Source organism: Lissotriton vulgaris, chromosome 12 (genome assembly GCF_964263255.1).
Source record: "Lissotriton vulgaris chromosome 12, aLisVul1.2, whole genome shotgun sequence".
In the NCBI taxonomy this organism is placed as follows: Eukaryota; Metazoa; Chordata; class Amphibia; order Caudata; family Salamandridae; genus Lissotriton; species Lissotriton vulgaris.
In genome coordinates this window covers 570595862-570620587 of record NC_141700.1, presented here as the reverse complement: position 1 = coordinate 570620587, position 24726 = coordinate 570595862, and positions in this window count along the sequence as shown.

The following is a 24726-nucleotide window of genomic DNA, read 5'->3' as shown; positions in this document are numbered from 1 at the left end:
TGTCTATGTGTTGTCTAGGTGCTTTATTTTCCACAAATTAATTGCCCTGACCCAGGAACTTTATCCTCATCAGGGGGTACATGTTTTTCACACCTTGCGGAATGCCCACCATCACTGAAGACAATGATCCCCGAGGGGCATAAGGAATCTCAAAGAAACAAAAATGGGATCAGCTTCTCATGGAAATTGCTTTAGACTAATGAGATGCTGGTTCAGGCTTGAACATAAGTAGTCTTTATTTTCATACAAGTGGCAAAAGTGCAGAACAAACAATACCAATGGCACTTCATTTTATTAATAATAATATTTTGGGACTTGTATTACACTTTTATCCAAAGTGCTAAACACACGGGGTTTGCATACAATTATCATTCCCTAATTGGAATTTCATGTATTGGTAACTGGATAGTAAGAAGAAAACACTTCCTAGTTCTTTTTTTAATTTCTGTATTTATTTATCTTACCTTAGAGAGAAAGGGAGAGAGAGATTAAAAAGAAGAGTAAGGTCATCCAAGAAGGGCTGATTTCTAGCACAAGAACTGTTTACAATTATTAATGCTGTGCAATGAATGACCGGGGTTATTAGTTCTGAATGTCATGTATTAAATTTATGGAACAGAATTGGATCTCTTACAGCGATGAATTTCCATTGTCATGTCACGTGGGAGTGGAAATGTGTGCAGATTCTCAGATGCAGAGTACCTGTTGGCAAAGACAAGCCATTGCCACAAGATCCAGTGAGAGAAGCAGAGACAAACACAAGCATACAGTTGATTCCGCAATTGATCTCGGACACAAAACACTCTGCTCTGTTGTTATCCATGGAAAACTGAAATCAAATGCCCCAATCAACGACTTCTGGGCTTCCAGACAATTTTAAATCAATGCCATGCTCTGGAGTTTGGGATTTACCTGAGTACTAGGGGAAAGGCATGAATTGGTAGAAACGAAGGCACCTCTGGACCTGATGCAGGCATTAAATTTACAAACCTTACTTGGCTTATGGCACAACAAAAATTTATTATAACAACAAAGTTCTGAATAGAGTTGAAGGTAGCTCATTTCCCATACTGAAGTTGAAAAGGCAATTATCTCAGAATTCCTTAGTCTTTCTGATTCCAGTGAAAGCTACGTTATAGGTAGGGCCACTGGAATTATGCTGAATCATTTTCCTGCATAACTGATACTAAGGAAATTGAACCTTTGTCTAGACTATATTAAAATTCATGGACATGACAAAATGGTGACATAATACTGCCATGAATAGTCTTGCTAGATGAAGCATAGTTTGCCTTTACTTGCTGCTTTGTTTAATCAAACCTTGGTGCATAATTTAGTGTTTTGCTGCCACAAAATTCCTGCGGCCCTGACTAGAAACTGGGAAGGCTATTGTTGTCGTTCAATTATTACCTTTATCATCATGATTTGATGTAGCACTATGAACCCAAGTGTTTTGTTGTTATGAAGATTTACAAAACATAAAAAGATCTTGCACACAAACAAATCTGCTCATTATGTAATACAATTCCACTATCTCTACTTTATTATCTACCCTATCAAGCCCATTCCTCTTCGGGAAAAAATATCCATGCATAAATAAATATTATTTGAGTTACCACCTTAGCTACAGACATCTGTGGGCTTGTTGATGACAGGGGGAAGGACAATCCAACAATAAAGCCATCTGTCTTCCACAAAAGCACTGTCGTTCTCACAGGTACACCCAGCAGTGTATTCTAAAATCGCCAACGCCCATCACAGTAACACTCTTCCAATTAAACTTGAAAATTCAACACTCCATACTTTCAGAAAGAAGATGGAAATTTAGCGGCTTACTCCTCCCTGGTCAAACCATAGAATTCAGAATGTCCCATTTCCTCCTATTTCTGTTTTCTTCTTTTTGTGTATTTATGTATGTATTTATGTATATCTTAGAACTTACATACCCAAACTAGAGAGAAAAAGTTTGTCGAACAGTTGACATACAAGATATGAATCATTACCGTTTACATGAGACAATCTAGATATTATTGCCCTATATGAAAGTGATAATGGTCATTGAAGAACTGGGTCCACAGTTATTTTCTCAGTTAAAGGAGATGCGGATGGGATGTAATTCCGGATCCTGTGTGCATTGATGCTTACCTTGTGGTCTTTTCAGTCTACATTTCCTTCATTCTGATGCTGTCATGACTCGTGATTTGGCCATGTCCATCAGAGAAAGCTATTTTCTTGGCCAACTGGCCATTGTGCTCTATTGCATGGATTTTGTGAAGAACCGGTTGTTGATGGAGGTGATCTTCAAGACGATGTTGGCTTAGTTGGGGAGCCAATCCAATCGCTTCAAAGTCGGGGTGATGTACTGAAACTTCTCCCAGCCTTTGCTGAGATGTGCTGTTACAAAATAGGATGTTTCATAATTTTAACCCCTTCGATGCTGATGACGAGCTCAGCTCGTCATCACCCACGGGTGTCGTGTGCTGATGACGAGCTGAGCTCGTCATGGTGCCACTAAAATGGCATTTTCCAGCACAGGGGGGGAAAACGCCTAGCATCCAAGTGGTTAATTACCAGCACGCACACGATCATTTTGGAGCATTATCTCAGAACCTGGCATTTTTAAAGTTTTAATACACTTTTGATACTTTCTGAATAGCTGCAATAACAGTGATCTGTTTGAGTAGAAATGTTGTTTCAGTGACTTGATTTTTCTTCCTCTGACAGCTTTTACAAATGTATTATGAATGATATACATTAAATTTGTTTATACCAGAATGAATCCCAGCTTTCTGTATTTTAGATTTCATAAACCAGTGGAGTAAATGAAGTAGGATGTCTTATATTAAAATCCCTATAAAGAACTACGTGACCAGGCGTCATGGGGATGTGAGCAAGTAACATTTTGTATCGAACATCAGCATTTGTAATCCGAGGGACTACCATTGTAAATTGGGGACTTCTCTGTATTAAGATTGACGTCTAAGAGTGTAATCTCAGAGATTTGCAATATAATCTCAAGGACCAGCAATGTTACCTTTGTCCACTAAGCATCTCTCGAAAAGCAAGTCTTGTTTTGAAGTATCAGTATTACCAATTTAAAGGAGACATCAATATAATTATGACTTAAGCATCTTCTTCCTAACTTTAATTGTTCATCTTTCATATCCATAACATCTAAAGTCAGACAGGAAATGTACCCTGTCTCGTGGTTGGTTCAAAGAATATTAGCAGGAGGACATAACAGAGGCAGTTTTCACAGGGCATCAACGATTTTCGACAAGCATATAAAACACCGACAGGTTATATCAAGCTGTAACAAACAGTGGCAAGATATGATATCCAGAACAAAGAATCTGAATATTAATTCTACGCAGGTGTGGACAAGCCTACAAAACAAACAGTGTATCTGAATATATACCTTGTTATAGATATAACTACAGAACACAGAATGTTTGTCTTATAAGACTAGTATCGAGGCCTTACACGTAGCTTGGTGGAAAGGACACTCAGTCACACACGTGTTGACTGTTCCATCCACCATATACCACATAGATTATCATCTATGGCAGATCTAATACAATGGATGGAGTATGCAGATTCTGTTTTGAAAGAGGATCCAATCTGCCAAACTCTAGATACGGTCCAAAGAAAGGCACAAAAGTTTGTGGACAAGCATTCAGAATACATACAGTGTAAAAGAAAAGACCTAAGAGGCTGTGGGCAGACATAAAGAAGACAGACACTACAGAAGAAAAGACCTAAGAGGCTGTGGGTAGACATAAAGAAGACAGACACTACACAAGAAAAGACCTAAGAGGCTGTGGGTAGACATAAAGAAGACAGACACTACACAAGAAAAGACCTAAGAGGCTGTGGGCAGACATAAAGAAGACAGACACTACACAAGAAAAGACCTAAGAGGCTGTGGGCAGACATAAAGAAGACAGACATAGGTGGACATAAAGAAGACAGACACTACACAAGAAAAGACCTTAAAGGCTTTGGGCAGACATACAGAAGACAGACACTAAAACAAGAAAAGACCTAAGAGGCTGTGGGCAGACATAAAAAAGACAGACACTACACAAGAAAAGACCTATGACCTAAGAGGCTGTGGGCAGATATAAAGAAGACAGACAGCACACATGAAAAGGCCTAACAGGCTGTGGTCAGGCATACAGTATGTAGACAATGTACATTAAGTTATACAACAGGTTGTGGATAGGTTTAGAAAATATGGACAGTTTAAGTAAAATCTTAGCAAGTAGTGGACAATGTACAAATGATGAAGGGGAGTACATTAGGAAATGGCAGGCTGTGGACATAGATACATAAGCAAGCCACTTTCTATTATTTCACTGCAGACTGTCAAACATGGATTATGTATACTAAGGGGCTCCTTGTTGTAGAGATGACTGCACAAAACAGAGACATGTACCTGTTGTGAAAAGGAAACTGACCATGGGCAGTCTAGATCAAGGCATAACACTTTGTGAGCAGGAGTAGTGACAGAGGGTGTACAGAACAACACACTAGGTGGAACTGAATCATGGCAGATCTTGAAATCAGTTAGGGTTCCTCATTATGGTGACTTAAGTCTGGATTTGGACATTTAAAGGAACCATCAAGAGAATGATGCCACAATAGAACTCAAAACCACAACTGACATCATTCAGCAAAGAAACATTCTAAAATGTCTATTGTTGGTGATTGTTAGACAGGCAATGATCGGTGAAGTGAACATTTTTTTTCTCTATACTGGATGGCCTCTTTAAATGATAGCAGAGGGGCAAACGTTAGAAAGTGGGGGGGAAAGAGAAACATTTGCAGTAGTTTAATTAAAAATGGGGATGAGCAAGAACAATATGGTGGGGCAATCATGTTGTCACCCAAGATCACTTAGTCGACCTGTGTCGGGGTGGACGGTTAAGAGGGGATATTTGGAGAAATGTAGGCGACCATTTGCGATATAGCAACAATCCTTTTGGCGTGGTGTATTTAGAGAGCAGTGTAGGTGTGGCACAGGTTGTTCAGGAATAGGGCTGGTCTTAGAGTAAATAACAGATGTGGAGTGTAGCCTGGAAGTTGTATGGCTTCTCCCGTCACAGCCTAGGGCATTCTACACAGTAGCTGAACAGCGGCATATGGAGAGTTGGTTAGGGGACCCACACCTTTGGCATGGTATTAAGTAGCATGGGATGGTTCAGTCTTCCTACGTTCTCTCAGGGCTATGATGGCAATCTTCATGCAACTGCATATTTGGGGTTCTTGCTGAGACCGAAGTATCCCAAAATTTCCTGGCTCAATGAGTAAAAACGTTGGGGCATTGAAGGTAATCAGTTACCAATGTTAATTTTGCTTCATAGATATTTAAACAAATATCAAAATATGCAAGTCTAGAATTAATCTTAGTACCCAGACATACTTCCCAACCCCAATAATCTTATAGGACTTTTAGCCCCCAGTCAGCAGTTCTGGATTGATCGGTGACCACTGATATATATTTTTCCCATGATGGAGAATGGCGTGCCAACTATAGGAGAGCCAAGAATAAGTATGAATTGAGTGGTCCTGATTGTGGGTGGTGTTGAATTGCATGTGCTGACATGTGGCTTGGTGTGGTCGATTTTTGGTCTCTTTTGACCTATGAATCTAACAACTTGTCAAGCCTGTGAGTGAAGATCTGCAGTTCAGCACATGGTTCATAGGTGTCCTTATGTTGAGACATTAGCCTACTCATGCCTCAGAGATCTTCCTCCACCTCATACATGTCTGGGAGAGGAGGAGGAGAAGGCAGTAGCTGTTATGATTAAAAGCTGACATTGAAACCCCATTTTTTAGACTAGATGAAAGTATCCTGGACTGTCATTTTCGCACTCAAAGTTTCTTTCTATGAGAATGTAATTTTGCCAGTTTGACACTTATTGACAGTTATTAGACTGCTGTTCCAGGTTAGGGTGCCTGTCATTTGTGTGTGTGTCAAATGTGAGTGTATATTTGTAAGTGTGTATTCGTGTCATAAGCCATGGGCGGTACGTAAAATCATTCATAAAATGTTCATATGTAAATCTTTGCCACAACATTCCAACCCTAGAATCCAGCCACATGATAGATGTTGATTCTATTTAATTCTCGGTTTTTCATATGCATCGATATGGGGTTTTTACCTGTGCAATGATTAGGATGTAAAAAAGAGTGACAGCCACGCGCACGTGCACATGCGCACACACAAGCACATAAGCACACACACATACTTCGACAGAGGCTTAGACTGTATAAGGTGTGCTATGGATTCTTCCTTCAGGAGTTGACTTTATTCCCTGTACAGTCAAGTATAAAAAGCAAACACAGAATTATCAGGGCCGAATCCTGTCTGGATGTTCTATGGGACAATTCAGATTTACCTTCAAGATGCCCAAACTGTGAGTCAATCACTCAAGCAAGTGCTGTATGTCATATTCCTGCACACTTTCTCACTCTCTCACTTTGTTCTCTGTTTCTCACTCTGTGAAAGAAGCTCTGGCAGGTGCATGAACTTTAAGAATTGGAAAGTTATTTTATATAAGTTATTGCTTGGCATTTACTGTGTACATTTTTCTGGGTATGCTTTATATGGAATGTATTATCTTTTGAAGTTGAGTTTATCTCTTGCTTCTCCCAACCAGATGTTCCCTTGACCTGGGAGTCAATGTTAAAAAAAAGAGTGAATAATCACATTTTTACTGTTACAACAGGGCCTTTTACCGGAGATAGTTGCTACAAATCTCTCTTACAGGTAAAGACATGAGATTTGGGTCTCAGTTGCCTGTCTAAAGATATTTGCTTCATGAAGAAGAAAGCAAGAAAGTGCTCTATACAAATCTCAGCAGGCAAGGGGACACAAGTGTAATTTTGGCACAAACTTTAACAGTCTACTGACAAAACAGAGCCGATAGCTAGTGCGTGTGATTGCGAAAACGAGACTGTATTTCTTGGCAATGCTCCACCAACCTATAAAGCTGAGGGTTTCATTCTCCAGGAGCAGTAAATGTCTTCTGCACCTAAAAAGGTGGATCTGCCCTCTTTGATGTGATTAAGAAACTCTGCAACAACCTGCTTCTTTGTTACAGGATTATAACTCTTCTTTTATTACAGAGATCAGGCATCTTTAGAAGAATCTGATCACAGGAAAATTACATGACATCTAAGTACAGAGGAAAATATTTTTACCTGCATCAATATGATTACAAAGTCTTCCAGTGAATCATTGTCGAAAAGAAAATTGATGTGTCTGGGGTTTGCCTTGATTTCACAGTGTGATAGAATATTCCTATAAATATCTCTATTGCTCTTCATATTTTGTCATTCTCATCCAAATATGGTCCTGGGGTTGTCATCTTCAATCTCTACGACTGCTACTTCATAATCATTGGCCTCCAGGTCTGGCATCGGGTCTTGTTTAGGTGCATCCTAATCAATCAATCAATCAGTGACATTTGTAAAGCGCGCTACATACCCGTAGGGTCTCAAGGCGCTGGGGGGGGGGGGGGGGGGGGGGGGGTGCCGCTACTGCTCGAACAGCCAGGTCTTCAGCTTCTTCCTGAAGGAGAGGTGGTCTTGGGTCAGGCGCAGGTCGGTCGGGAGGGAGTTCCAGGTCTTGGCGGCCAGGTAGGAGAAGGACCTTCCTCCTGTAGTCGCTCTTCGGATGCGGGGGACGGCGGCGAGGGCGTGGTTGGCTGATCGGAGGTGGCGTTTGGGAGCGTAGAAGTTGACTCGGCTGTTGAGGTAGCTCGGGCCTTGGTCGTGTAGGGCTTTGTGTGCGTGGGTGAGGAGGCGGAAGGTGACTCTCTTGCTGACGGGGAGCCAGTGGAGGTCTCTCAGATGTCCGGAGATGTGGCTGGTTCGTGGGATGTCGAGGATGAGTCTGGCTGAGGCGTTTTGGATCCGCTGGAGTCTCTTCTGGAGCTTGGCGGTGGTGCCGGCGTAGAGGGCGTTGCCGTAGTCCAGTCGGCTGGTGACGAGGGCCTGGGTGACGGTCTTCCTGGTCTCTGTGGGGATCCACCAGAAGATCTTCCGTAGCATGCGTAGGATGTTGAAGCACGACGAGGAGACGGCGTTGACTTGCCTGGTCATGGAGAGGGAGGAGTCCAGGATGAAGCCCAGGTTGCGTGCATGGTCTGTCGGTTTGGGTGTGGTGCCCAGGGCGGGAGGCCACCAGGAGTCGTCCCAGGCGGAGGGTGAGGAGCCCAGGATGAGGACCTCCGTCTTGTCCGAGTTCAGCTTCAGGCGGCTGGTCGTCATCCACTCGGCTACCTCTTTCATCCCTTCGTGTAGGTTGGCTCTGGCGGCGGCGGGGTCGTTGGTCAGGGAGAGGATCAGCTGGGTGTCGTCGGCGTAGGAGATTATGCTGAGGTTGTGTTTGCGTACGATGGCCGCGAGGGGGCTCATGTAGACGTTGAAGAGGGTGGGGCTCAGAGAAGATCCTTGGGGGACGCCGCAGATGACTTCGGAGGCCTCTGACTTGTATGGTGGTAGGCGGACTCTCTGTGTTCTTCCGCCGAGGAAGGAGATGATCCATTCCAGCGCCTTGTCCTGGATTCCGACGTTGCTGAGGCGCCGTACCAGGGTGCGGTGGCAGACCGTGTCGAAAGCCGCGGAGAGGTCTAGGAGGATGAGGGCCGCTGTTTCTCCATTGTCCATCAGGGCCCGGATGTCATCGGTGGCGGCGATGAGGGCGGTCTCGGTGCTGTGATTGGCTCGGAAGCCGGACTGTGAGGGGTCGAGGGATCCGTTCGTCTCGAGGAAGGCGGCCATCTGCTTGTTGACGGTCTTCTCGATGACTTTGGCTGGAAACGGGAGAAGCGAGATGGGGCGGTAGTTCTTGAGGTCGGTGGGGTCCGCTGTTGGTTTCTTGAGTAGAGCGCTGAGTTCGGCGTGCTTCCAGCTCTTCGGGAAGGTGGCGGTGTTGAAGGATGTGTTGATGATGTCTCGCAGGTGGGGTGCGATGACAGCGTCGGCCTTGTTGAAGACGTGGTGAGGGCAGGGGTCGGTCGGTGATCCGGAGTGGATGGAGTTCATTGTGCGGATGGTGTCTTCGGTGCTGATCGGGGTCCAGGCGTGGAGGGTGGTGGTGGGGGGTGGTTGTTCGGTCATGGTGTGCGTTGGTTGGTTGTCGAAGCTGCTGTGTATGTCTGTGATCTTGTTGTGGAAGTATGAGGCGAGGGAGTTGCAGAGGTCTTGCGATGAGGTGATGTCGTTGTTTCCTGCGCTGGGGTTGGACAGCTCTTTCACGATGTTGAAGAGTTCCTTGCAGTTGTGTGCGTTGTTGTCCAACCGGTCCTTGAATGCTGTTTTCTTGGCAGCGCGGATCAGCTGGTGGTGCTTCCGGGTGGCAAGCTTGAGGGAGGTCCTGTTGTCCGGTGTCGGTTCCCTTTTCCAGACTTTCTCGAGGGCTCGGCAGTTCTTCTTGGAGCTCTTGAGTTCGTCGTTGAACCATGGGGCCTTCTTGCTGCCGGGTCTGCTGGGCGGGGTCCTCAGTGGGGCGAGTTCGTCCGCGCAGTTGCTGATCCACTTCGTGAGGTTGTCAGCGGCCTGGCTGGGGTTCGCTGAGCTGGCAGGAGGGTGCTGGCTCAGGGAGGTGGCGAGCTGGTCTGCTGTGATCTTGTTCCAGCCTCTGCGGGCGGCCTGTTGCTGGTGATGGTGGGTCGTCGTTCTCTTGAAGGTGAAGTGGACGCAGCTGTGGTCCGTCCATTGAAGCTCTGTGGCGTGGCTGAAGTCGATGTCTGTGCTGGATGAGAAGACGGCGTCGAGTGTGTGTCCGGCAAGGTGGGTGGGGGTGGACACCAGTTGCTTGAGTCCCAGGTTGGCGAGGTTGTCGAGCAGGGTGGTGGTGTTGTGGTCGTTGTTGTTCTCCAGGTGGAAGTTGAGGTCTCCCAGGAGGATGTAGTCAGCGGAGGGGAGGGCAAGCGGGCTGACGAAGTCGGCGATGTCCTCGCTGAAATGTGTGCGTGGTCCCGGGGGTCGGTAGATCAGGGTGCCTCTGAGGGTGGTGTTCGGGTTGGTGTGGATCTGGAAATGCAGGTGTTCGGCGCTGGTCAGGGTGTTGTCGGTGCTGGTCGTGAGACGGATGGTGTTCTTGTGGATGATGGCGATGCCTCCTCCCATCTGGTTGGCGTTGCGATCCTACAGACCTATTGTTGAATTACCCTCTCGTACGACCACTCCCCAATACTTCAATTGCTACAATGACTGCTGCTTCCCAACCATATTCCAGCAAACCGACCACCTTGATCACACCCCCATGTGCTCTACAATTGAATCCTATAAAGCAATGGGCTTATCCAGTCTAGTGCAGAACCTGGGGGTTAATACTATGAGAAATGTTTTGTCATCGCTACTTCTAATAATGAAATGATAAATGCAGTGGGTACTCTATGTCGTCTGTCTCTGCACTCTTGTACCTCATATGCAATGTCTAGGGCTTCTCTTTGTGGAATTCTCGTGTATAGCGAGGCTAAATCCATACTTTCTAGTATCTCTCTCTCTTTATCATAAGCATGTCCCTCAACCCAGTTGATCACTTCCATTGTGTCACGGATGTATGATCAAGTCCTGGATACCCAAGGCTTGTGAAAAATATCCACAAATCGGCAGAGGGGCTCCAGGATCGACCCACACTAGGAAACAATGGGTCTCCCTGGTGGTCTGTCTCTGTTCTTATGAACCTTAGGGAGGGTGTAAATGGTGGGGACCCAAGGTTCTTTTTGATTGAGGTAGCCATATTCCAGCTGGCTTAGATACCCTTCTTCTAGTCCTTGTGCCATGAGTGTCTGTATCAATTCAGAAACTCTCTTAGTGGGATCACCCCTGATTTTCTGGTAGTTGTCAGCCACTTGCAATTGTGTCACAATCTCAGCGACATAATCCTCTTGGTCCTGAATCACAATTGAGCCATCCTTGTCGGCTGGTTTCACTACCACGTTGTTGTTATTTCTGAGCGTCTCTAGACTAAGTCTTTCATCCTTACTGATGTTATGTTTGATGTATTTTTTATTGTCATATAGTGTGAGGACGTCATGTAATACCACTTACTCGAAGGCAAGAATCTTGCTTGACATAAGATGTGTAGGGGGTGAGAATGTAGACGGTGTCCGCAATGGAGTGGCTGGACAACTATCAATAACTGATCTGTGTGTATGTAAATATATGTACTAAAATAAGTTTACACTGATCTTTCAAAATACTGATAAAAATATATTGTGAAAATAAGATAAGAGTTTTGAGCTTTTTGGTTTGGACATAAGGTATATTGTGATTTTTCATTTATTGACTGTTCTCATCCATTTGGAGACACATAATTGCTTTAAAATACCCTTTTGACTTCTCAGAGTAGCAGAACCACTGTTTAGCTTATACTACAATTGAATCTGGCATGATGCACAACCATATTCAATTATAGAATGTCCTGTAGTGACTGACCATTAAGAAGGCGGGGCAATTAAAGTAGTCTCTAGTTAACTGCCAATTAGAAATGTTTCAAGCAATTTATAGTCTTCGCTAAAGTCCTTTTTGTTTATCTGGGGCAATTTGTTTGTATAATTATCTGTAGGTCAGGCTAGGGATCTGATGCCGTGTGGGAGTGGAGGGAAACCCAGGTACCACCAAGAAGTGGTACTTCATCTCACTTACATTTCAATCTGTGACGGTCCAATTATCCAGAGTGTTTTGGGTGCCTAAGAGTCTATTATTCGATAAATGCTGATTGTATCTGTTAGTTTCCTTGTTACTCATTGTATCCTGCTTCAGCAGGCAATATCAAGGGACTATGATATCTCACAGTATGATTTAGGTACCCTGGACGCATGGGCAACTGTTCCACCTTAAAAACTTTCCATATCTCAGGTTCAGGATGCTTGGCCTACTCTAGCTCTGAAGAGAAGGTTAAAATATAAAACAAGGATCTGGTGTTGGTAGGAGGATTTTGTCTGTGGCGTACGTTACTGTACTTTTATCCCGATTAAAGCCATGGTGATTTAAATTCAGACCTTAACTTTTGCTTCCTGATTTCTATTACTATTGCTTTTTCCTTATTCAAATAAATTCAGTATGGTACCAGAACATCAAGTCTTTAATATCATGCTACCAGGTTTTTGTAGCAAAAATACTGACTACCAAAATACTGAGAAGGCAATTATATATACATAAGTATAGAAAGTATTGGCTTACAATATTTAACTCATTTTTGTGCATGCGTGTGTGAATGTACATATATATATATACATATATACTAGCAGCCCGTCCCGACGTTGTCCGGGTATGAATTGCTGCCTGCCAATAGTATAATGTTTTGTAGGTTTTCGTTTTGATAGCATTTCTTATCTGTGACGGGCCTGTGAAACGCTCCGATTCACAGTGCACTGCCGATGCACTTAAGAGTGCGCGTTCAGTAGTGTGTGAACTCGAGTTTCCCTACTTTATTTTTCCTTGCAATATTATATAGCGCGAACTCGACAACATGGCATGAGCACAATTTACATTACAGAAGAACACATTCATTTGTGGTAGGCACGGGGTGACAAAGCAATTTGCCTGAAAACACAGGCTGTTGAGCTGATGCCGAGATTCGAACGTAGCTCCCAGCTCTAAAGTTCGCAATTCAAGAACTTTTGGCAGGAGGTGTGTCTAAAAGTGTATGTCGGTGCTGGCCATCAATGAGAGAGACCTGTGCATTTTTCAAATCGGTGGTGAAAAAATATGAGTGTGTTGCTGGAGATGTGGGCCGCCGTGCCACCAATGTACTTACCGGGGGAGGGTAAACACCCATTATTCCGCAACTTTCTTTCTGCCTACCATCACTTCGCATACTTTCATTACGAAAGTACCATGACTCCACAATGCCATTATAACGCATGGCATTACATTTTATATGCTTTTACTACGCATACATTTACAACGAAATTCGTTGTAAATGCATTAATGGTAAAAGCATGTTTTTTTAATGTTTGGATAAGGTAAGCATGGGTCTAGGGGTATATGTTTTGGGGTACTGAGGTATATGTTTTGGGGTGTTTGGGTATTTTAAGGGTTCAGATATAGTTTTGGGTTATGGGTACAGGGGTAGTTTTAGGGTTTATGGATAGGTATGGGTTTTGGGGTACAGGGGTATTTTTAGGGTTCAGGGCTAGTTTTGGGTTTTGGGGTATAGGGGTATGTTTAGGGTTCAGGGGTAGGTTTGGGTTTTGGGGTACAGGGGTATTTTAAGGGTTCAGGGCTAGGTTTGGGTTTTGGGGTACAGGGGTATTTTTAGGGTTCAGGGCTAGGTTTGGGTTTTGGGGTACAGGTGTATTTTAGGGTTCAGGGCTAGGTTTGGGTTTTGGGGTACAGGGTTATTCTTATGGTTCAGAGCTAGGTTTGGGTTTTGGGGTACAGGGGTATTTTGGGGGTTCAGGGGTAGGTTTGGGGTACAGGAGTATTTTATGGGTTCAGGGCTAGGTTTGGGTTTTGGGGTACAGGAGTATTTTAGGGTTCAGGGGTAGGTTTGGGTTTTGGGAATCAGGGGTATTTTTAGGGTTGAGGGCTAGGTTTGGATTTTGGGGTACAGGGGTATTTTTAGGGTTTAGGGATAGGTTTGGGTTTTGGGGTACAGGGTATATTTATAGGGTTAAGATGGGTTAGTGTTTAAGGGTGTTGGGGTATTTTAGGGAGTAAGGGTGGGTTATGATTATGGGGTGCAGGGGTATTTAAAGGGAGCAGGGTGGACACCCGGAGCTGGAATGTACAGAACCTGGGAAGAAAAAACAATAAAATATTAGGCAGAACGCTCGCTTTTTTCAGTAATCCCGCGCCCCGCACACACCCACGCCCCCAGCACATGCCCACAGCACACAATATGAGACATGGCATGAAGGGGGGAACGTACCACACGCTCCCAGCGATTGTCACGCCCACAGCACAAAGCAGACAAGTCCACAAGGGACTACTTTGCTGGCATGGTTCTTTAACTTTTAAACGTATATGGTGGGCGTCTGCATAGCCTATGTCCTTCTGCTGCAACTGCCCTTTCCAACGCTGTATTGGGTGTTGTGATTGGTGCTGTGGTTCCTGATATTACCTGCCTCAAACGTTTGGGCTCTCTCCTTATTATATTAGTATAGATATATATATATATCCAGAGTGTTTTGGTTGCCTAAGAGTCTATTATTCGATAGATGCTGATTGTATCTGTTAGTTTCCTTGTTACTCATTGTATCCTGCTTCGGCAGGCAATATCAAGGGACTATGATATCTCACAGTATGATTTGGGTACCCTGGACGCATGGGCAACTGTTCCACCTTAAAAAACTTTCCATATCTCAGGTTCAGGATGCTTGGCCTACTCTAGCTCTGAAGAGAAGGTTAAAATATAAAACAAGGATCTGGTGTTGGAGGGAGGAGTCAAGATGGCGGGCTGAGCGCCGCCGAGTGAAGTCGCTGCGTTGGGCTGCTCCTCAAATTTAATTTTACGCTGCCTTAATGCCCTAATGCTACGGTCGATGGAGGTTGCTGATTAAATATAAAAGAACTTTCACTTGTGTAATCGGCGGAGAGGAGAGGAGAGAGAAAATTAAAGGATTACCGCATTTCCCGAGAAGAGCGTGCAAGGATCAAAGCTCGGCGGGATTAATGTTCAGGCTGTTGCTTCAGTATCGCGGCAGGAGCCTGCATCGCTCTTGGAGCCGCGCAGCGAGCCTCGCTCGCTCATCACCGCCCTTGACGACCGCAGCCGGCTGGGCGTTCTCAATCTCGCATCAGATGGGCGCTCACCTGAGGATTTTCCCGACTACGCGGCTAAGGCTCAGGCTGCAAAGGTTAACAGAGACGGAGACAGAGACGGGGGTATCGGCGGTGCATGAACCAATGTCCTCACGTCAGACCAGATCCAAGAAGTCTGCACAGACAGTAAAGAAGGCGCCCACAGGTACCATGACTGCAGCGGTTGTAGGGGTAGCAGTGGCAGGGTCTTTAGGCGACAAAATCGAGACCCAGCAAACATTAACATTTAAAGAAACAAATGCTGCAATTAACTCTGCTAAACTTAAACTTAATCCTGACTGTTTAAAGACTCCCAATATTCTTGGTACCGGCGAAGCTGATACAAGTCAGGGGGTGAAGCATGATTCTGCTACAGGTACAAAGGGAGGTGATAGTGCTGAGTTAAGTGCTGAATTAAGGATAAAAGAGACACTACCAACTGGTAAACAAAAGAGGAAAGAGAATGATAAAGCTGATGATAGAACCAATGAGATACATGCAAATAAAGAGCTCGTTGCACTCACAGTGTCATGCAATAAATCTGTGGCAGAGAAGATTACGCAGGAGGTAGCACAGGATAATGGGCGAGGTGTTGAGACGCGCGGTGGTAAAAAAGGCTCGGATAAATTACCTATTGATAAGGGGCTAACAGACTCTGTAACTAAAGAAAACAGCGAGATAAATTTGGTCAAGACAAGTGAGAGTGTAAATAGCATGGATGCTCCAACAGAAAGAAACTTAATAAAAGGACCACAGCACACGGTACAAGAACAGCCAGTAGGCCCAGTAAACCTTAATATCAACATTAAGGCTTGTTCACAGACTGATCAGTTTAAAACAAAGGAGAGAGAGAAGGAGAAGGAAGGTGTGGCTGATTTATTTCAGGAATCTGGGGCTAAATCAGACGAAGATTCAAATGTTGACTATGAGGAACTTTCAGAAGAGGAAGAAGGGCTCAATGAAGTACTTAAAGTGACAACGAACAAAAAACTGGTATCAAGAAAAGCCAAGAGGAAGGTCAAGACTAAGCAAAAAATTATTTTACTAAAAACAACAGGTAAAGAATTGGCAGGAAATAAAAAAAGCCGACTAATAGACGATAGCCCTCTGAGAAGGTGGATAGAGGCTAAAGGTGGAGTCAAGAATATGGCCCTAAGACTTTCAGGGGCCAGTCCCGATGAGTTGAACGGTCAATTTAGTAATATTCAGGAGGGCAATTTAAGCAATGCTATAAGCTTAAATTTGATTAGACCCATGGATCCATTAACTGATTCTAGCTCAAGTGCACTTTCCTCAAACCAAGAGGTACCTAGCAATATGGTCACAGTTTTTGCAGAAGTGAATGGCGATCCAAATGACCCAAGCACTGCTTCTATCTGTATTTCAGATACTTCTTTGTCTCCTCCCACACAAAACGCTGTCGCGAAAGCCACTGAAGAACAAGATCTTGAGCTACCAACCCTTAATACTGATCAGATAAATGAAACCACTGAAACCATAGTATCCAGTTTGAGGAAAATCCAAACACAACCAGATCCGAACTTTGATGCTAATCCAGGAGCAACTCTGGAACATGATTCTTTGGAGGTTGTGTCGGACGATGCAAATCTTAATTCTCAAAAAACAACACCTGATTTGTTTCCCGTGCACGCTCGAAAATCCTCTCAATCGATTCCATTTGATACTCCAAACCCTACATCTTCAAAAAAAATATCAATGGAGGCAATTATGCAGACTCCTATAGAACAGAGAGTGGAGATTCAACAGCAATACCTTCAACTAAGGGAGGATAATACTAAGATACAAGGAACTATGAGAGATATCTGCCAAAACTTGGGAGGAGTTACAAAGGAGATAGAAGATATTAAATCACGAATAGTGGAGGTGGAAGAAGATGTAAGTCAGACTACATCAACTGTCAAACAAAATACTTCAAGGGTGTCTCTGCTGGAAGCCAAAGTGGAGGACTTGGAAAACCGGGCCCGAAGACAAAACCTTAGACTATTCGGTATACCTGAAGGTATTGAGGGGTCAGATCCGAGAGCCTTTATGGTTAAACTTTTTCAAAGGGCTTTTGTAGATCTCGCAGATTGGGATTGGGACTCCCAGCTCCAGAGAGTGCATAGACTTCCTTTAGTCCAAAGAAATACAAATAGTAAATTTCCTAGACCTTTCTTGATTTATTTTGGTAATTTTCTTTTGCGACAAGCAGTAGCACTAAAAGCTAAACCTAACAACCCTGTCACCGTTGATAATTTCACTTTTTTTGTGAAGTCAGATTTAACTAAGGCTACGATGGATAAACGGTGGGAACTCCGGAAGTTGATTGATGCTTTTAAAAATCTAGGCTGCATGGCCTATCTTCAAGAACCTGCCCGCCTTAAGGTCATTCGTGATGGGCAAGTGGTCTTTTTCACTGATCCTTTATCCGCGGAACAGTCTTTGGAAAAATTTTCCCGAGACAATGAAAAAAGAAACCAAAAAGAAAAAGAAAATTAATGGGTGGGGTGGGTCAAGAGAGTCTAAACTACTAAACTAGTGACAGGATACACTCTCCATTCATTTTTTTTTTTTTTTGTTGTTTGTCTTTTTGAATATGAGCTAAATATAGATAAAGTAAGGCATGAATTAAAACATGGTTTGAGCAGCCACCCACGCATGCTTCTTCACTATGCTGCCACTTCAGCGGCAGCAAATGCTAGAGGGGAGCTCCCCCCCTAGGAACGGGTCACAGCAAGGGAGGGGGTGGGGTTGTCACAGGGGCAAGGGTGACAACTGGAGTCAAGGGTGGTGGGTGGAAATAAGAGTGAAAAATGTGATTGCAAGATTTGACTTTTTTCTTTCTAAGAGAAGTTGGAATGAAAATTTAATGACGGTGAAACACATAGAGGAAGAGGGGAACAATATGTACATGATTAATAGTATAACAATTAAATGCTTAATTTAAGAATTTTATGCTGGAATGTAGATGGCCTAAATAGTAAAAGTAAAAGAAATTTGGTACAAGAAGAGATTAAAATGTACAACCCTAATATAGTGCTGCTCTCAGAAACTCATATAAAATATCAAGACAGAAAGCTATTAACTCAACTAAGCTACGACTTGGTTGCATGTACCTCTTTAAATGAGACTATAAGGGGGGTAGCTATTTTAAAGCAAAGAACACTCCCATTAGAGATAATCAAAACTGCCTCAGATACTCGAGGCAGGTGGGCAATAGCACAGATGCAAGGGGCTAATACTAAACTGGTATTTTGTGTGGTATATGGTCCAAATATTGATAAACCCAAAGTTTTTGAAGATCTAAGTTTAGAACTACTTGAATGGGAAGGTGAAACTATTATTGCCGGGGACTTCAATTGTGTTATGGACTATAAAATAGACTCTACGGGGCCAAAAAACTTTAAAAGAATGTACAAAGTAAGAGCAGCAATTTTAGAACTTGCAAGATTAAACAATATTAGAGATCTATGGCGGTCTAAGCATCCTAGATTGGCAGGCTTTACTTACTACTCTGCCCCACATAGATCCTGCTCTAGAATCGATATGGTATGGGCCTCTGACCAAATTTTAGAAAATTGTGGGATTGAAATTTGCCCCAAAGTTACATCGGATCATAACCCTTTGCTTTTGGAAATTACTATCGAAAATCAAAATAAAAAACCACGAAAGTTCACTTTTCCCAGACACTTATTAGCTGATCTAACATTTATTTCATTACTTAAAAAACATATACAGGAGTTTATTCCACTAAATGTTAATTCAGCTAGTATTAATACTGTATGGGACACTTGTAAGTGTAGTATTAGGGGGTTTGTCCAGCAGTATGTATTCAGGCTCAATGCAGAAAATCGCAATAAGAATAAAAGCATGACATCTAAATTATTAGACCTGGAAGAGCAACTGGCTGAGGCAACATTGCACTCAACAAATAATATCAAGTTGCTTAGAGCACAATTGGCTGAATTACAAGCAGGACTTAAAAAAACGTTGAGAGAAAGGTACGCAGTAAAACTACAAAAATACAAATTAGATCAATATGAAGGTGGTGATTGTATTGGTAAAATATTGGCCTTTAAAACTGCGGATAGAAAAGCGAAAACCAAAATTAAGGAAATAATTGGATCAGATTCAGTGATATATGGACGAGAGGATCAAATACTTAATCAATTTGTTAAATTTTACCAACAACTGTACACACCAGAGGAGATACCAAATAAAATAGAGATAGTAAAATATCTTGATCAGCACTTAAGACCACCTCGAGTTTTAAATCTTGAAGTACTTCAACAATTAAACTCTAATATTACCACTGAGGAGATAAAACTCGCTATTGACCATCTACCAGTAGGAAAGGCGGTTGGTGAAGATAGTATACCAGGTGAACTATATAAACTTTGCTCTCAAGAATTGTTACCATTACTACAAAAGGTGATTAATTCAATTATTGTTTCTAAACAAGCACCTTCTTCTTGGAAAATTGCCAAAATTATATTCTTTCTGAAAAAGGGAAAACCTGAAAAAGAGTGTGGTTCGTATCGGCCCATATCTCTACTTAACTCGGACGTGAAAATCTTTGCTAAAATGTTAGCTAATCGGTTAGCTCCCTATATGCCTGATATTGTTAATCCCCAACAGCATGGCTTTGTAGTGGGTAGAGATACCACTTTGCATGTAAATACTTCAATAACAGCTTTTGATGTAGCAGAAACCACAAACACCCCACTCGGTATGATAATGTTAGATGCTGAAAAAGCATTCGACCGAGTGGGGTGGGAATATCTGTGGACAGTATTAAGCAAAATGGGTATAAATGGCTCCTATTTAGATTGGGTTAGGTCAATTTATGACGAACCACGGGCGGTGATTAGCTATGGAGGCATAGATTCTGCTAATTTTAAGATAGCAAGAGGTACAAGGCAAGGATGCCCCCTCTCCCCACTACTGTTCGCCCTTTCTTTAGAACCTTTTTCAAATGCTTTAAACGACCAAATCAATATAATACCAGCATACCATGGGGAAATAACTCTCAAATTAACCGCCTTCGCGGACGATATAGCAATATATACATCGGATGTTAATAAAGCTATGCCAGCAATTGTAAAAGAAGCACAAAATTATGGGAAAATCTCTGGGTATAAACTAAATGTGAACAAAACCCAAATTATACTCAATTATACCCCGGCTACACGTGCTTATGAAACCTGCAAAGAAGCCGTATACTTAGGTATTAAACTTACTGCTGAAGTGGGGAAAATTGTGGAATTAAACTATGAGTCATTCCTTAAAGAAACCGCTGCTAGCTTTAAAAAATGGCATAAGATACCCCTGAGTCTGTTAGGGAGACTTAATCTGATTAAGATGAAAATTCTACCCAAGTTGCTGTATTTGTGTAGAGCCATACCGCTACAACCAAATAAGCTTTTTTTTAGAAAGTTGGATGGCATTTGTAGTAGTTTTATTTGGGGGTATAAAAAGGCACGAAGGGCGGTTAATATCTTGACACTACCAATTTCTAAAGGGGGACTTACCTTTCCGGATTTTAGCCTTTATTTTCTAGCTACCTTTATTTTACGCATTAGGAGCTTATTAAAAAATACTCCTTCTTTATTTTTCCATCAGCATATGTTAGGGGCTGACTCAAATCAATTTCTATTACGGGTCCATGATCCAAACTACTTTAAAAGAGTAAAATTTAAGACTGCAAAACATGCTATAAGAATCTGGGACAAAATTCTGCACATTAGTAACAGCTCATTTTTCAACGCCGAACTTAGACTATGGAATAATCCTGGCCTCCCGGGAATATTTTCGGACGGTTCGGGGAATCGGTGGATAAGACATGATATAAATACACTAGGAGACCTTTTCGGTACTAATGGTTTGATTGATTTTGAGAATTTAAAAATTACAAACGGGCTTACGGATGATATGCACTTTAAATATAGACAATTGAGAGATTTTTTCTGTAATAAATTGAGAATAACGGAAATTAAACAATCTGATATTCTTGAGGGTATTTATTCTGATAAAACAAAATCGTTAATCAAATTGGGATATCAATGGCTTATTAAGGATAAGGGAGAAAATACAACCCAAATCGCAGCCAAATGGTCCCGTAGATTAAATCTAAATATAAATTCAGTACAGATTGGAAACGCCCTAACTCATTTAGGTGATATAGTTCATTCTTCTAATCTCAAAATGCAACTATATAGGACAATCACTGAGCTGTACTACACGCCACAAAAAATATCAAGCTGGGCGCAAGGTAACTCGATATCAGATAAATCTATGTGCGTTAAATGTAACACTGCTGCGGCTGGAATAGAACACATACTATTCTCTTGTCCTGCTCTTGTCACTTTCTGGAATCGAATATCCTATCATCTTCGATTTAACCAGATAAATACACCGGATCTTACAGTACAAATGGTTTTACTAGATATCCAAGATAGTAAATGTCCCAATAAGGATCTTTTAACGATTTTGTTAGCATGTGCAAGATTAACAGTAGCTAGGGTATGGATATCTAAAGAACCCCCTAAAGTTGCGGATTGGTTATCATTGGTTCACGAAATTAGAACTATGGAGTTTTCTTTAGCTAAACTTAGAGGTCCAAAAGCCCTTCTGAGAAAAGAAAGGATATGGAAGCATTTTTTTGAAGGGCAAGAAAGGTGATTAGGCCTATACTTACTGTGTTCTGCTGCTTTAGTAGCTTATTATTTCAAGGGTAGAGCTAACATGAAGTTTAGATTGCATCATATTTTGTATTGTTTCCACTCCTCTATTCTATGTCTGTACCTGTTGTATATATATGTTTAGTATGGAATTGAAATGTAATGATTCTTTTCTTTGTCACGTCTTGCAACAAAATAAAAATTAAAAAAAAAAAAAAAAAAGGATCTGGTGTTGGTAGGAGGATTTTGTCTGTGGCGTACGTTACTGTACTTTTATCCCGATTAAAGCCATGGTGATTTAAATTCAGACCTTAACTTTTGCTTCCTGATTTCTATTACTATTGTTTTTTCCTTATTCAAGTAAATTCAGTATGGAACCAGAACATCAAGTCTTTAATATCATGCTACCAGGTTTTTGTAGCAAAAATACTGACTACCAAAATACTGAGAAGGCAATTATAAATACATAAGTATAGAAAGTATTGGCTTACAATATTTAACTCATATGTGTGCATGCGTGTGGGAATGTACATATATATAGTGATGTCACTGACCATGTCATGAATGATGTAATATGTGACATCATCAGCAGTGGATTGCGGGCGCGCGAGTTATAGTTAGTATAACTAACTATAACGGGGGAATTTCAATGATTTTATACGAGTGAAATGTCCAGCTAACTATAACACCCCTGAAACCTATGGTTTTTTCAGTGAATTTTTAAGGTTTTTTAAATGCTAATTCCTAACTATAACTTATCTGAAGCCTATGGTTTTTTCAGTGAATTTCAAAGGTTTTTTAAATGCTAATTCCTAACTATAATGTCTGAAACCTATAGTTTTTTCATTGAATTTCAAAGATTTTTTAAATGCTAATTTGTAAAAAAAAATGTTTTATATATTCTAACTATATTTTTTATATCTTTTTATTTGTAGATGTTATTTTTTGTAAATTACACGACATTTTTTTAATTACATTTTTTTTACAAAATTATTTTTTTTCTTCATTAATGTACATTGTTCATAATATAATTAATGTATTTTTATTTCTTTTTTCTTTTTTTATGGAGTTGCGCACTGTTATCCCATGGGTAGAAATTCACTTAGTAGATAAATAATGTTATTGTTACCTTTTCTTACACAGTGGTGGATCCTGGTTACAGCACTGCTGCATCTCCTCTAAACAGTTTGAAAGAATGCAAATTACCAAAGACACGCGGAAGCCCACGTTTAAAAAAAATATATATCGCTAGAATGCACGGATCATACGCGCACCCCACGACTTTTCCCCCAAAAATAGGGGCCCTGGGAGACCTTGTGGGACCCCCTGAGGAGACCTAGAGGATCAGGGTGTATCTACTGTCCCCCTTTTCAAGTTTTAAACACAGACTTCACACGCTTCTTCAGCCTCCCTTGTACCAAGACATAAAATGGCTGCCAACAGTTTCTAGTTTCGAATGTTGACAACCAGTTGACAGCCAATTAAGCCTTCAGCGTGTGATCGGAAGAGTGCGCTTATCGTACGATAATAATAAGCGAAGTATATGTATTCAGTTTTGTTTATGGAAAGTGGGCCGCGTGGCCCCCCTCCCATGCCCAATTCCAGGCATGGCTAATTATATATTATTATTTTATGGAGTAGAGCTACAAAGCCCCCCTCCTGAAGCCACTTCAAGACCATAGGGACATCCGAACTCCATCTATGTATGTACCCCGTAGGAGTTGCCTTCACTTTGCGCATGCATGCTTGTGGTAGCCCATGCGTGTTAATGTTACGCATGTGCACAATACGTCCCATCGTCTGGCTATGTATCCCTAACGTATTTCATTTTATTTGCGCATGCTCAATTACAACATGCCCAATCATAGCTCTCACACCCAGTGACATCATGCTCAACCAATCATCCTTCTGCAAAGCATTTATATGCTGCCAACCTTCTTGAACTTTTCCTATTCCGCAGTCACAGCCACTTAGAGTGTTCGTATCCACTTCTTCGTAGGTGAGCACTTTTTTAAGAGTAATTAAATTAATTAATCTGAACAATCTTTAAATACCGCGTATATGCAAATTTATGTTCGATTTGGCAATGCTGCTTTTAAGCATGCTTTCCTGTTTTTTTTATATTGTTAAAGTTAACTTCGTAACTTTAGTTTCTGTGAAAATCACTTAATCCTGGTGTGTTTATTTAATTTGCCAAGCGCCACGTGGCCGCTCCTACAGCAGTGTGCTATGTGCTGTTCAAGTGAATGCAATGTAGTTTGTCTCGTGTAAGTAGTGCGTCACGTGCCCCATGAATTGCAAAAGTAATGTTTTTGCAAAAGTGTATTTTAGCATGGTTTCCAGCTCTTATAACTTAAATATTTTGCCTTGGTTGGCGATATTTCTGGGCAAATTACTTAATCCGGCCGCATATCATTTTTTTAAGTAGTGAGTCACATGCTCCTTCCTCCCCATGCACTGCACATGTAATTGCTTGATCAATGTTGTATTTTAGCACGCTCTCCATGTTTTTTAATAACCTTAAACTTAATTTGCGCACTGTTCTATCTCATTATACAGATATATCAACCATGAGATGTACTGGTCACCACAAGCGGTCCTGCCCATACACTATACCACGTGGTGGTGAACAACTCGACCAACCAGATCCACAGACTGCTCTCCATATGTTATCAGCCAAAAATTGCAATGTAAATAAAGTGAGTGACCAATCTCGGCCTAACATTTGTATAATGCAATGCTATTTTCTATTTTGCTTGCCAAGTATCACCTTTGATAATTACTTTTCATCCCTAGTCCTATTGAGAACAAATGTTTTGCTGTACATTTGAATTTATCTTGGACATATATACAACATATACATTTTTAACTCTTTTTTCAGTTTGCAGATTGTTTGTTGCCGAGGTTGAAGAAAACTATATCCTCCTGTTCCAGCTCATTACATCGATTTCTCAAATATGGCATTTACTAGTTGTCCGAAGCCATGCACATTCGCAAATTTTTAACGGACAACGTTAAGATAAATACTCACAATACCAATACTCGAAGAAGTTAAAAAGTAACGGATATAAGTACTTGAGGGGTTTTCGGTGGCAGATAATGTCAAATTCACACTTCTACGAATGAGTCTGATACAGGGTGGATCTCTGTATAACTAATGGATGACTAGGTTTTAGGATGGCATACAGAGCTCCCAAACTTCTTACTTTTTTTCTTAAAGAGTTCCAAATTGGGGAGGAATATTAGGCTGTGCAGTAGAGGTTGACGTTATTGCTCC